At 37.8% G+C, this 12996-nt stretch overlaps 1 pseudogene; it reads left to right on the plus strand.

The window, feature by feature from the left end:
* Positions 1-12445, plus strand: part of LOC104855660 — a 13973-nt pseudogene extending 1528 nt beyond the window's left edge.
* Positions 12446-12996: the final 551 nt, after the last annotated feature.

Genomic DNA, 12996 nt, shown 5'->3' on the forward strand with positions numbered 1-12996 from the left:
TTTTTTTTTTTTTTTTTGGTCTCCCAAACAATAGAGTCAACTTGTGATTTGATGAATTGGATCACCTGGGAGGGGTGTGGGCTCATTACAGGTATGACTGGTAAGATAAGGAAGGGCTCAGAAGGAAGTGAGGAAATAAGAGGAAGAGCGTGGAGTAGTGGGGGGCTAAGAAGAAAATGAGTGAAAGTTATATAGTCTAAAGAATGGTATAAGGGTGGAGACTTTGATGAAATTTCTATTAGGCCCTTCATTCCAACAACTGAGATAGAGGAGGGGAGCAAGGATCTCAGATGTTCAATAAGAACAAAGAGGCTGGCCCATGAGTTGGCCAGAAAGGAAACCTGGTTTTCTGGCCACCGCCACTGTTACCCATGGATCCATTGATGATGCCATGGAGGGGGCTTTGAGATCCAAGCTACATTAACTGGGAGCTGAATATAAGGCCGAGAGTTGCCACCAGGTCTCCTTCAGCTCTGTCAGGTTGTCGAGGGGAGAGAATGCAGGGGAGGGGCTGACTTTCCCAGAGGGCAATCCACTTTCCAGTGACACCACTGTCCACAGTTAGGACATAGCTTTGTCGGAGGCCTGTGATTAGGGCAAGCTTTTGCCTTAGTGGCCTAGATTGCCGCAGCAAAAACAGGTGATTGTGAGGTGAAGCCTTTGACAGGCTTTTTTTTGGCTGGGGGTAGAACTAGGGTGGCCAGGATTTGATATTTGGCTTTAGTTTATTTTTCTTTTAGAGTTCTCTGTTCCTCATCTCAGTTGTTGAAAACTTTAAAGGTAATATCTATGAACTCCTTCTTTGTGTTTGGGGTTGGTTTTCTAATTTTTTGAGCTTTTTGTGGATGTGTGGATAAGATTGGGAGAAGTAGTAGAGGTGTAGAAGAATTAGACCTTCAGGAAAGTTAGGGTGGGTGTTTGTGTATTTACCATGGCCACTGTATATTTAATCAAAAGCAGTTCATAAAGAGGGACGGGTTTTTGTCTGCTCCCCGGCGATTTCAATGAGGCACTCATAGTTGACCTGTTTGTTTTTTCTCCATTTCTGCCAGGAGGAAAGTGATCATATGATTGTGCTCTGTCTTACTAAAGTCACCAAGTTGATATGTCCATTTGAGTTTTTGGGGTTTAGCCCTGTTAACCACTTGAGTTGCCTCAGTGTACCTGTCATGGTGTTGGCAGTGGAGCTCATCATTGTGGTTTGCAGCCATCTGCCAAATGTGCTCCCTTTCATCATCAATAAGGTGGACAAGAGGATAAGGTAAGTATCTCCCCAAGTGAGGTTATAAATTGAGTAGGAGGAATTCATATCTGAATTCATCAGAACTTTCTGAGAATGACCCTATTCTTTCTTGGAAATGTTCTACATCAATAATTGAGAAAGAAATGTGAATGCAAATGGGGCCCTCCATACCTGCTATCTCACAAAGGAATAGGATGAGATGAGCAGTGGTTTGGAGAGGTACTGGGTGAGAAGGAAGTGTGAGAGCATGTCTGAGGGAGAGGAAAGGAAAGGTTTGAGGAGGTGGCTGGACTGAAGGAGGTGGGTGGCTATCGGATTTTGGAGAAGAGGAGGAGCACCTGGTGGAGGGAGGGGCTGCCCTTTGGTAGGGTTGTGGGTCTGGTTGAGGCTGTTGAGGAAGTAGGAGGTGATAGGGAGGGATTCGTCAGTGGAACAAATTCACAAATAGAAGAGGGTAGAGATTGGCAAAGGCATGTGGGGGTAGGTGGTTTTTGTTTAGTGAGAAGAATTTGGAGAGAAGAGAGAGTAGGATAAAGGAAGATTGCTCATGGAAGGTAAAAAAAAAAAGCTTAGATGCAGGGAACCTTTGACTATTTGCCATTCCTCTGGAGGAAGTTATCAAGGTCAGAATTTGGATGTCAAAAGTACCCTCAACTGGCCAGCATGAACCATTATGCCATATGTACTTGGGCCACATGGAAGTGGAGAAAAGATCATATTTACTCTTTGGGTTTAATGTTTCCTTTTAGTCTCAATTTGGAAAAATTATGAAGAAGATAGATGAGGGGAGCATTTTAGGATGTTTTGCCCATCATAGGGGTGTGGGGGGTGGCTGGGTTCAGGAAACCAGTCACGAGGACATGTGCTCAGCCTCCTGACCTGGGTCTGTAGGCTCCCGTAGTGGGATGAGATTGTCTTGCACACTGCAAGAAAGCGTCCTTCCAGTCAGATTTCAGGAGGTTACCTTTTTTGTGGCGTTCTCAAATCGAAAAGAGGAAGAAGAAAGAAAGGGTTAGGAAGGAAGAAGGAGGACAGCAGATCAGCTTTTTATGGGTGCCAAGAGAAAGTCAATTGGGCCAGAATCTTATCCTCCCAGGAGTGGCATTGGGTTAGCAGCTCTTGGTGGATGTCTGGTTTGAGGTCTGGAAGGATGGTTCCTGGACTGGAGGTTGCAAAAAGGGAGGGTTTTAGGGAAGGGAACGACATCTTGATTACTCATTTGGGCTATCAGGGGTTTGAAAGTTGCTTCAGGGGGATTTTCAGGGCTGACTGAAGTGTAACCTTGGCCAGATCCTCCCGGTCTCACCGCAGAAGGCATACAACCATCTCCCCGGGAAGGAAGGAAAATGGAGTGAGGAACAGGAGGCTCTCAGGATCTAGGAGTAAGCCTGAGGTGAGTTGCCACTCCCCACTGCTTAAAAAGGTTGCAAAAGAGCCTGTGCTCTGGACTTTGGCTCTTGTGTTTTGGCACCAGGTGAATGGAAAAGAAGGATGTGAATGCAACAGTCCAAGCAGGTTTATTACTAAACCGGAGAGGGACCTCTGTGCTAGAACAGACAAGGCGTCTCTTATAGGCTAAGAGATTTTTTAATAGCGTTTTATTGGCAGGCTTTTGAGGGGAGTGGGTCAGGGAAACAGTGGGCTTGTGGCTAGCTATTGTGTCCTCTGTGTCTTCTGTAACCTGCTGACGTGGTCCTCTGTGACCTCAGTAAAATGAAACCTACATTTCTCTAAGATGGTGGGTGGGCTCATTCAAACTGGCTGTGGCTTTTTTTCTTTACTCTATCAGTGTAGAGTTAGCTAATAAAAAAATTACTTCAGATACGTTTGAAGATGTATACTAAAGTATTTCATTTAAAATTTTAATTTATCTTTAATTGAAAAAAAATAATTGTGTATGTTTATGCAATAAGCATTTCATTTCAAATTAAAAACTTACTTAAAGAGTTTTCTATACTATTTATTCCCTGCCAAATCTGATACCTCCAAATATCCTGATATCAGTCATACTACTTTTTCTTTTTGAAAGTATGAATCTCTACCTGTCCCAATAATTTTGAATTCCACAGCTGGAGTTGCTTGAAGACTGAAGATGAAAAAAATGTTTTGGTTCTAAATTGGAGCCAAACTTTTGTGGGCAGTTCTAGATGATAATTCTAACTAGGAAAAGTATTCTATCTTCTTTTTTTATTTATCCATTTGTACTGGGAGGAAAACAATCTAGTTACAGATTCCTTTGCCTTTTCTGAAATACAAAGACTAGATTTATCCCTAGTTTATCTATGGGTAAACAAATATACAAAAGAATAGACAAACAGGAAAGCAAGCGACCAACTAAGATTTCCAAATTAAAGGCCTTCATTCAGCAAAACAGCATGTGCTACTCATTTTCCCTTAATGAAACTTTTTTAGGTATTGGATCCAAAGCAAAATTTGAAATAGTGTCAGAAAGATATTTTAAAATTTAATTTTAACTTTTTATCAAAGTAATATGTACTTAAAGTTTAGAAAGTTAGCTTATCCTACAAGGGACATATGTGAAAGCAACAGTTACTTGCCCTCACTCTTCCTGATTTCTGCTTCCATAGTTAGTTCTTCTGTTTTTATTTTTCATATTTCTAAATAATATATTTTGTTGCCTTTTCTTGATTTTAGCTTCAGACATTATCCATTGGCTTCATATTATTATAAGATTTAGTTATCAAAATCTGTCTCCTCTCATACATGGACATGTTCAAATCAACATTTAGCACTTTGTTTTATGGCTGTGTAAATATTGTTAACTATGTAGTATATATTATATTTTCTTCTCTATAAATTGGTTTTCTTTAAAATTAATAATGGCTCAATTTTCTATGTACTTGTCATAATTCTGCTAGAGTTGGAAGCTCTTAATAGAGGAAAGCACAAAAGGTAACTTATTAGGTCTATTTTTTCCTTGAAGATACGGTCCTAAAGTTCCCCATTAACATGATTGAGTCTGAATCGCTTGCTCTTCCAGTCTACTGAATGGCTGTCATCCTGGAGTTCCCTTCACCATCATCAAGGAACATGGTTTTTCTTCTGTACTGCTTCTGGATCCTATGGCATCATGTTTTGTCTTACTCCCTTGTTTTTGGTGGAGTTCAACTTTTTTTTTTTTTTTTTTGTACCAGTGATCCAGCTTGGGACCTTGCAGTTGCCAGGCAGTTGGCAGAACCACTGAGCTAAATCCCTTGCCTAGGAAAAGGTGTTTTGTTTTGTTTGTTTGTTTGTTTATCTATCTATCTATCTATTTATCTGTCTGTCTGTCTGTCTATTTATTGTACTGGGAATCGAACTTGGGACCTTGTACTTGCAAGGCAGGCAGCAAAACCATTGAGCTAAATCCCTAGCCCAGAGTTCATCTTTTAATACTTGAAATTTTGCATGTTTGGGAATGTTTTTATCTTCATATTTGGCATGAAGTATAGAATTCTAGGTCAAAAAGCATTTTCCACAGAATTTTGAGAGCATCGTATTCCTCTTTTACCTTGTGGTATTGCTGTCAATAAACTCTGCTATTCTCTTTAATAACCCATTATATGTCTCAGGTTCTTTTTCTTTGAAAGATTTTAACGATTTCTCTCCATCCTCAGTGTTTTGAAGTTTCACAATGATGTGTCTTGCTGTATATTGTATTAATCATTGTGCTTGGTCTTCTAAATCTGTGGAGCTGTGACCCTCACATGGAGGACATTTTCTTGAATTATTTCCTTAATTTCCTTCTCTTTGTTTCCTTCCTTCTCTGAAAATACTGCTGCATGTTGAATGTACTGGACTAACCTTGTATTTTATTATTTCCCTTCTATGGCCTATCTCTTTGTCGTTTTGATGTAATTTCTTAGAATTTTTTTAAACTTTCTTCTAGTCCATGTGAACACATTTATATAAACATATCCTTAGTATCTAAGAGCTTCTTATTCTCTGAATTTTTCTATTCTTACAGCGTTTTTCTTATTTAATGGGTAGATTGGCTTTCCTTAAAGTTAAAAATATTAATTACTAATAGCTTAAGATGTGTTTGTTTTTAATCTTTTCTGCATTGTCTGTTTTCTACAAGTTTCTTTTTTGGATCTTGTTTCATCTCAGAGGCTGCCCTCAAATGTATGGTGGCGTGTGGTTGTATGTTCATATTTTAGAGTGAGGCCTTTAGATGGGCACAGTGCTGCATGCTGCAGTTCTAGCAGGCTGGGAGTCTGGTTCACAAGGGTCACAAGGTTGAGCCCAGCGTGGGCAACATAATGACTTAGTGAGATACCCTGTTACATTATAAAAAATGAAATTATTCATGGTCCCAGAATCCAAGGCCTCTTGCATGCTAAGCAAGTGCTCTATCTGTAGGCTATACCTCTAGCCAGGGAGACACAACTCATCGTGATGGAAAAATTGATACAAACCTCCTCTTCTGCTATAAATGACTAGAAAAATGGGCACAATATATTCAAGGGCTATTTTATAGATTTTGGACTAGTTACATCACTGATTTCTGAGAGAACAGAAATAAATGAGATGGTTCCTATAATCACCTCAGCTTTATGCCTGAATGTATTTCTCAGATCTCACCACAAGGAGGAGGGTGCCCATTGTAGTTTTGAGAATTTGAGAAATTATAGTTTGGGGATCTAAGGCAGCTGAAATTTTCAGTATAAGGTGCATTGAAATTGACTATGGTTGGAGAAAGTACATCTTAGCAGTCAGCAAACATTACAAATAAAATTTGTTTGTATCTATGCCCCCAGCATGCCACTGGGGGCATACTTTGTCCCAAAGTCCTTGAATTGGAGAAATGGGACAAAATACAGAGTCCCCAAATTAACCTACAAGTATATGTTGAGTAACTTTTTGACAAAACTGCTATAATAATTCACTAGAGAAAGAAGAGTTTTTATAGCAAATGAATGAATACTGACCTTTGCCACATCATACATAAATTATAGAGATAAATATAAAACTATATTAAGTTTCTAAAAGAATCTGTAGGAGAAAACCTTTCTTGTCTTGCAAAACATAAAAATAAAAAAACATAAAGAAAAAGTTGGTCTGTTGCAAATTAAAATGCAAGTCATAGGGCACAACATGAAGTCTGACTGAAAACTAGGGTATAAGATAAAGTTTGTCACAGTAAATGACACATTGCCATTAATCCATCTTCTAATTCTCCCTCTTGCTTCAAACATACTTATCCCGATTTTCTTGGCACTTTCTGAAGCAGTTCTGAAAATCCTCTTTCATGAATATCTTCAGAGGTGCTGTCGTGGCTGCCTTGTTGTCCTGAATTGATCCTTCAAGATGTTTACCTTTTGGTACAAGATCAAGATCCCAATGTTAAATGTAACTGTACTGTATACTTAAAAAGTACCAATGAACTCAATGAAAAAAAGAAGAAAATGTTTACCTTTCAATGCCATTTTGACATTTGGGAAGAGCCAGAAGACACATGGTGCCAGATCTGTAGAATTAGGTGGTTGAGGGCATACTGTAATGTTTTTATGAGCCTGGCTTTTTATTGAATAACACTTGGCTGCAGCATTCACCATATTTTTTGTTACACTTCAGATAGATACTCACAAAAGAAGATTTTCAAAACCACTTCAGAAAGTGGCAAGAATTATGGGATAAGTGTGTTCAAATTGAAGGAGATAATGGCAATATGTGTTATTTATACATTTTCAAATTTAATTATTCACTATATTTTTATCATACCTCATATTTTCAGTACATATGCATAATATATATGAACAACTTCATTTTAATAAGCTAAGCAGCACTATATAAGTGGGGAAAAGATTTGAAAAGACACCTCACAAAACAATATGAGCTAATAAACACATTAAAAGTTGCTTACCATAATTAACAGAAACATATAAATCGAAAGCACAATGAAATGACACTCTGCACTCACTAGGATGGCTAAAATTCAAAAGATTGATTATTATGGTCTTTATCTAGATGTCTCTCCAAAGCCTCATGTGTTCATAGATGGGGCTTTTCAGAGCTGGCTGGATCAAGTGTGTGTGATACTGAATTAGTCCATTGATTAGAATTAGCATAGTTCTGGGTGTGGCTTAATGGATTTATTGAAGACAGAAGCCCCATCCTGGGTGTGGGTGGCACCACCTAAAAGGTTTGTAGCCTTTTGGGATAGAAAGGAAAGGCAGGCTTGTTTCTGATGCTGCTCACTGCCTTCTGCTTCCCACACCACAGACTGTTTCTCTTCTGCCATGCCACCCTCCTTTGGAACCAGTCTACTACAGTTTGTAGAGACAAACTGTAAGCTGAGTTTCCTCCTTTAACTTTGGGTGTTGGGTATTTTTTCTCAGCAACAAAAATGTAACTGACACCAATGATCCATTGTTTTGTGGACGATGTGTAGCCATATCTTATCCATTGCTGGTATATATATAAAATGGTACAACCACTTTTGAAACTGTTTAGGGAGTTTTCTTATGAAGGTCAACATACCCTTACCTTATTACATAGCATTTTGGAAGTTTATATCTGTGTATGTTCCAAATAAAAGGAAACATATGGTCACAAAATAACTTACACAAGAATATTGACAGTATTTTTATTTATTATAATCTCAAACTAAAAATCAGCCAAAATTTCTATCAATCAACATTAAAATGAATAAAAACACATAGCATAATGAATTCAGTAGAGTACTACTCCATAAGAAAAATAACAGATTAGTGATACATGCAACCACATGGATGAATTAAAAAACAAGTAGAGTAAAAGAAAGCAGATAACAAATAATATCTATTGTTTCATTCTATTTGGATGAAACAAGAACAACTTGCCTATAGTAACTGAGAATAATTCAGTGGTTGTCTGAGGCCTATTTTGGGCTGAAGATTGACAGCATAGGTGCTAGAAGGAAATTTTTCTAGTATGGAACGTTTCTTAATCTTGATTGTGGTATATACAAATATACACAGTTATAATCATTCTTAAATTCTCACTTAAGTGGGTGCATTTTACTCTGAGAGTTGTACTCCAATAAAATTGATTTTAAAAAGCAGCTGGAAATGGTGGCACAGGCCTATAATCCCAGTCCTCTGGGAGGCTGAGGCAGGAGGATTTCATGGAAGTTTAAGTCAGCCTGGGCAATTTAGGAACTTAGTGAGACTCTGTCTCAAAACATAAAAACAGGCTAGAGTTGTAGCTCAGTGTGCTGTCCCTGAACTCAATCCATAGCACTGCAAAATAAAATAAAATAAAATACAGTGAAAGTTATGCTGGATAAATGAGGTTTATGCTTTTGTGTTCCTTGGTACTGGATAACAAGCTAGTTTTTCACTATGTATCCCTAAATATCATTACGCCTTTCCAAATAACACAACTTTATTTTACACAAATAACTCCTTTCCTGTGCAGTTACATGTCACTGTTTTTGTAAACATTAATTACATTTTATAATTACAACTATAAGCCTAAGTGGCCACCAATAAACTTTGGAAAAATTGACTCATCTGAAGCATACAATTTAACTGGTGGGAACTGAAATGTGAACATGTCCTAGAGCATAGTCTATGTGTATTTAGCACATTGAGGGTATGTTTTAAAAATGAAAATGAGAGCTTCACTTAACACCATTAGTCAGGTAAGCAGAATTTGATAAGAAACAGGCAGCTACTGATAGTCTGCAACAGGCAAGTTCAGCAGATCACTGTGTTGCGGGTTTTAGGCACTTGTTTGGAGGTTCAGATAAAAACTTCTGTCCTGAGATGGCTAATTGGAGATGCAAAATAAGATAAAGCTTAAAATTTTCTCTCATTTCAGGAAAAACCTCTTCACAAAATGATATAGTATTATTATTGAATAAGTATGAAACTGGGCATCAGGCAAATCATAGGCAAGTCCTTAAAGTAATTGCAAAGTCAAAAAATTCTTATTCCTTTGCGTGCATGTTAATGCATTATATGCATGTTAATTAACTATTTTTATCCAAAGAAAGAATAAAATTTCTTACATGTTTTTGACAAGCAGGAAGTCACATCTTGAAGCTAAATTTCTATAGGGAAAGAAGGATCACCCTTTTTGATCTTACTTTTAAAAGAGATGGCTCCTTCGCCTCCAAGAAAACTGTTCTTGAGATGCAAACTGGCAAGAAATTTACTTAAAATCTTACTTATAATCCCACATTTTCTGAACGAATTGCTAAAAGAAAGCAGAAGGGGAGATATTTTTTCCTTCTTTTGCACTGAGAAAACCCAACTTTTTTCTTTAAATTTGTATTTACCCTAACAATTTTCCCTGTCACAATTTTTAGTAAAAATAGCTTTTTAATTCTCTACATTTCATTTCTACCTTTCTCTGAACAGTTTAAATATCTGGCATATCCACAGTAAAACACAAAACAAAGTAATTATCAAAATTACAATAGGATGAAATAAAAAATAAGTACAATATCCACCTTGGAGGAATAATCTTTAAGTAAAACATACTAATGATGAATCGTCAAAGCAGATTCATTAGCAAGACACAATTTTTCAAATGATTAACTATTTGAATATCACTGTGTAGTTCTTAAATGAAACCCTACCCTCTCCAAGCCTAATGAGTACCTTACCTCTACAGCTTGATAATTTAAAAGTTTTAACTCAGTTTTTATTGAAAGGCCCCAAAATATCCTCCTAATCTTCATTAATCATAAGAAGTACCAGCATATTTATAGGGAAAATTAGGCCCTTCAGTAATTGTTTAATTGTACTAAATATAATACTTTCTCCTAGATGTACAACACAGACACACATGGATGCCACACACTGAAGGGCACAGATTGAATTTTCAGTCTTCAGTATACATAGTTTTAGTAGTTTTATGTCTTAAGGACAAACTCAACCTATAGTTTGAACCTCAGTTCAAACCAGTAATTATAATAGAGTAACAGCTAAACCTACATAGATAACAAGCATATCCATCTTTGTTCATCTGCTGTGTTAGGACTGCAGAACATTTGTATCCCAAACTTGACAGTGTGACCTTAGATCTATCTTCTGTAGTTTACTCAGAAATGACTAGATTTCTGTTTGTCTGTTAATTAGATGCTCTTCTTTTCTATACCATCCAACCATTTAACAAATCATTTTTGTATCAAACACAGTGCTTGAGTTTCTGGATACCTACTTGTTAATTTTACTTAAATATTGCTAAAATAATAACTACTATAGTATCATTTTTATTTTGTCAGTAATCATCACTCTCAGCTATGTCTGTACTGGAAGTGCTGTTTAGATCTGACTCGAAACATGACAGTAGGAACTATTGTTGGAAATAGAAATGGAAAGGAAAAAGTAGCGTAACAAATAATGTTTATTTTCTCGTAAAATATGATTATTATAGTAATTGAAATAAGCATGGAACAGGACAGCAAGTCAGTCAGGACTAATAGTGCTTACAGGACTGTTTCTTTTCAGTTGAGCTCAGTAATATCAGATCACTCCAGAAAGCTGAGCTTCAAGTTGTTTGTAGAAACATCAGTCTAGTCCTAAGGGGCTGGGTTCCCTTGGAAAGCATGAATCCATCTGCTTTTCTGACTTTGATAGCAATGTAAGTGATTAGCAGCATTTGAAGGGATCTCATTCAGTAACTCATTTTTACTATACACTTACGTAAACAAATAACCCATTTTTTTTTTTTACATATAAACAAATTGGCCTCAAACTCCTGGTTTGAAGCTATCAATCTGCCCTAGTCTCCCAAGTTGCCGGGACTACAAGGCACATGTCACCACATATGGCTTAACTGTCCACATGACAGATTTCTTCCAGTAGGTCTTTCAAGGTCCTTTTGACTATATCTCAGGATTCTAGAAAAGACATGGTCTTATTATGTTGACCAGGCTGTTCTCAAACTCCTAGCCTCAAGCAAACATGCTTTATTCTCTCAAGCATCTGGGACTATAGGTGTAAATCACCATGTCTACCTGGTGTATGATAATTTAATGTGCAAAGACTGTATAATTCCTAGAATACAGTGAATGTAAAACATTTGCCAGTGTCCGATTCAGTCAATCCTGGGATTTTCAAAGTGGGGTTTATGTGCATTGAGAGAGCCATTAGCTCTGCTTGACCATAAACTTTTGAAGAGGGGAACATTTAAGGCCATTCAAACATCATAAACACCATAGCTAGACAAAATTTCTATCTCCATGAACATTAATTCTATGAAGTTTAACTAACATCTGCTACCTGGTAAGTTCTTTGGGGAAAATATTCTTGCATTCACTTTGGAAGTGGCCTGTAAGGTATTCTGCTAGTACATAAGTCTCCTTTAATATAGGATGTTCTGGCATTCCACAGGCATCTACTTCAGCCAGAGTGGCAGACAATCTTGACTCTAGTAGCATATCTGAGAAGAGGCACACAGAGAATGCTGCCCAACTCCTTCAAGGATAGCTCCCCTACAGGTCTTGGAATTCATGGATGGATTTTGGTAGCTACTTCATTCCTATTCACCCTTATAACTTTCCCAATACTGGTATGGATTGGCATAAAGATTATAAAGGAATATGAAAGAACTTTAGGTTGGGTAACATTTTACAAAGAGCCACCAAAGGACCTGGTTGCTTTTCATTCTGCCTTGCACTGGCAGTTTCATCAAAGAGGACATGCAAATCATTTCTTTTGACATTCCTTGTCAGGAGAGTGTCACTAAGGATTCAGCAATGATCAACATGGATGGTGTGGTCTATTACCGTGTTCTGAATGCAACACTAGCTGCAGTAAATATCACCAATGCAGACTCAACAACACGTCCTTTGACACAAATAACTCTCAAGAATGTTCTGTGTACCAAGAACCTTTCTCATATTCTCTATGATAGAGAAGAAATTGCACATGACATGCAATATACCATGGATGATGCCACCAACAACTGGAGAATAAGCAGAGGATGTGAAAATTAAAGATGTGAAGTTCTACATGCAGCTCCAGAGAGCTATGGCTGCAGAGGCAGGCATCCCGGGAAGCCTGAGCCAAGGTTATTGAAGGTGAAGGTGAAATGAATGCACCCAGAACTCTGGAAGAAGCCCCCGTGGTTATTACTGAGTCTACTGCAGCCCTTCAGCTGTTGGTACCTTCAGACACTGACCATTATTGCTGCTGAGAAAAGCTCCACAGTTGTCTTCCTTCTGCCCAAAATATGTAGCAAGACATCATGGGTGCAAAACACTGAGCTGTGTAGGCCAGTGTTGAAAGGAACTATAACGTCCAAGGATGAAGTAGGGGACCAAAGTAGCCTTCAGCTCAATAGGAGAGTATAGGGAAGGTAACCTTGAATATCCTCTCTCCCTGTCCTTTTCAGTATGTTGAATATGAAGTTCTTAGAATGTGTAGTGACCATAGAAACAGATGAAGGAATTATTAGCTTGTAAATACTGAAAGAGAGAGAGAGATTGGTGATTTATATAATTTCTTACTCTTTAAAATATTTAAGGGTTTGTATTTTAGATCATTCTGTAATAGGTTAAATTCCTCTTCTTTTGACTTTCACAGAGTCATTCTCAACCCACCAGCAGCAGCCAGGCCAGAGGCAAGAATATAGGCTGACAATGTCACCTGACACCCGTGGCTGGGTGAATACTTTGGAAAAAAGTGTAGCCCTTGTGCTACAACCAGCTTCTCTGGGCCATCTGTGCCTTACCCCCGGGGAATCTTAATTAAGGACATTTCTATAATATCTACTTTCTAAATCCAGACCTCACTGCCTACGAGTTATTTTCTTGT

Source organism: Fukomys damarensis, unplaced genomic scaffold (genome assembly GCF_012274545.1).
Source record: "Fukomys damarensis isolate Sample0158 unplaced genomic scaffold, DMR_v1.0_HiC HiC_scaffold_39, whole genome shotgun sequence".
NCBI classification, from domain to species: Eukaryota; Metazoa; Chordata; class Mammalia; order Rodentia; family Bathyergidae; genus Fukomys; species Fukomys damarensis.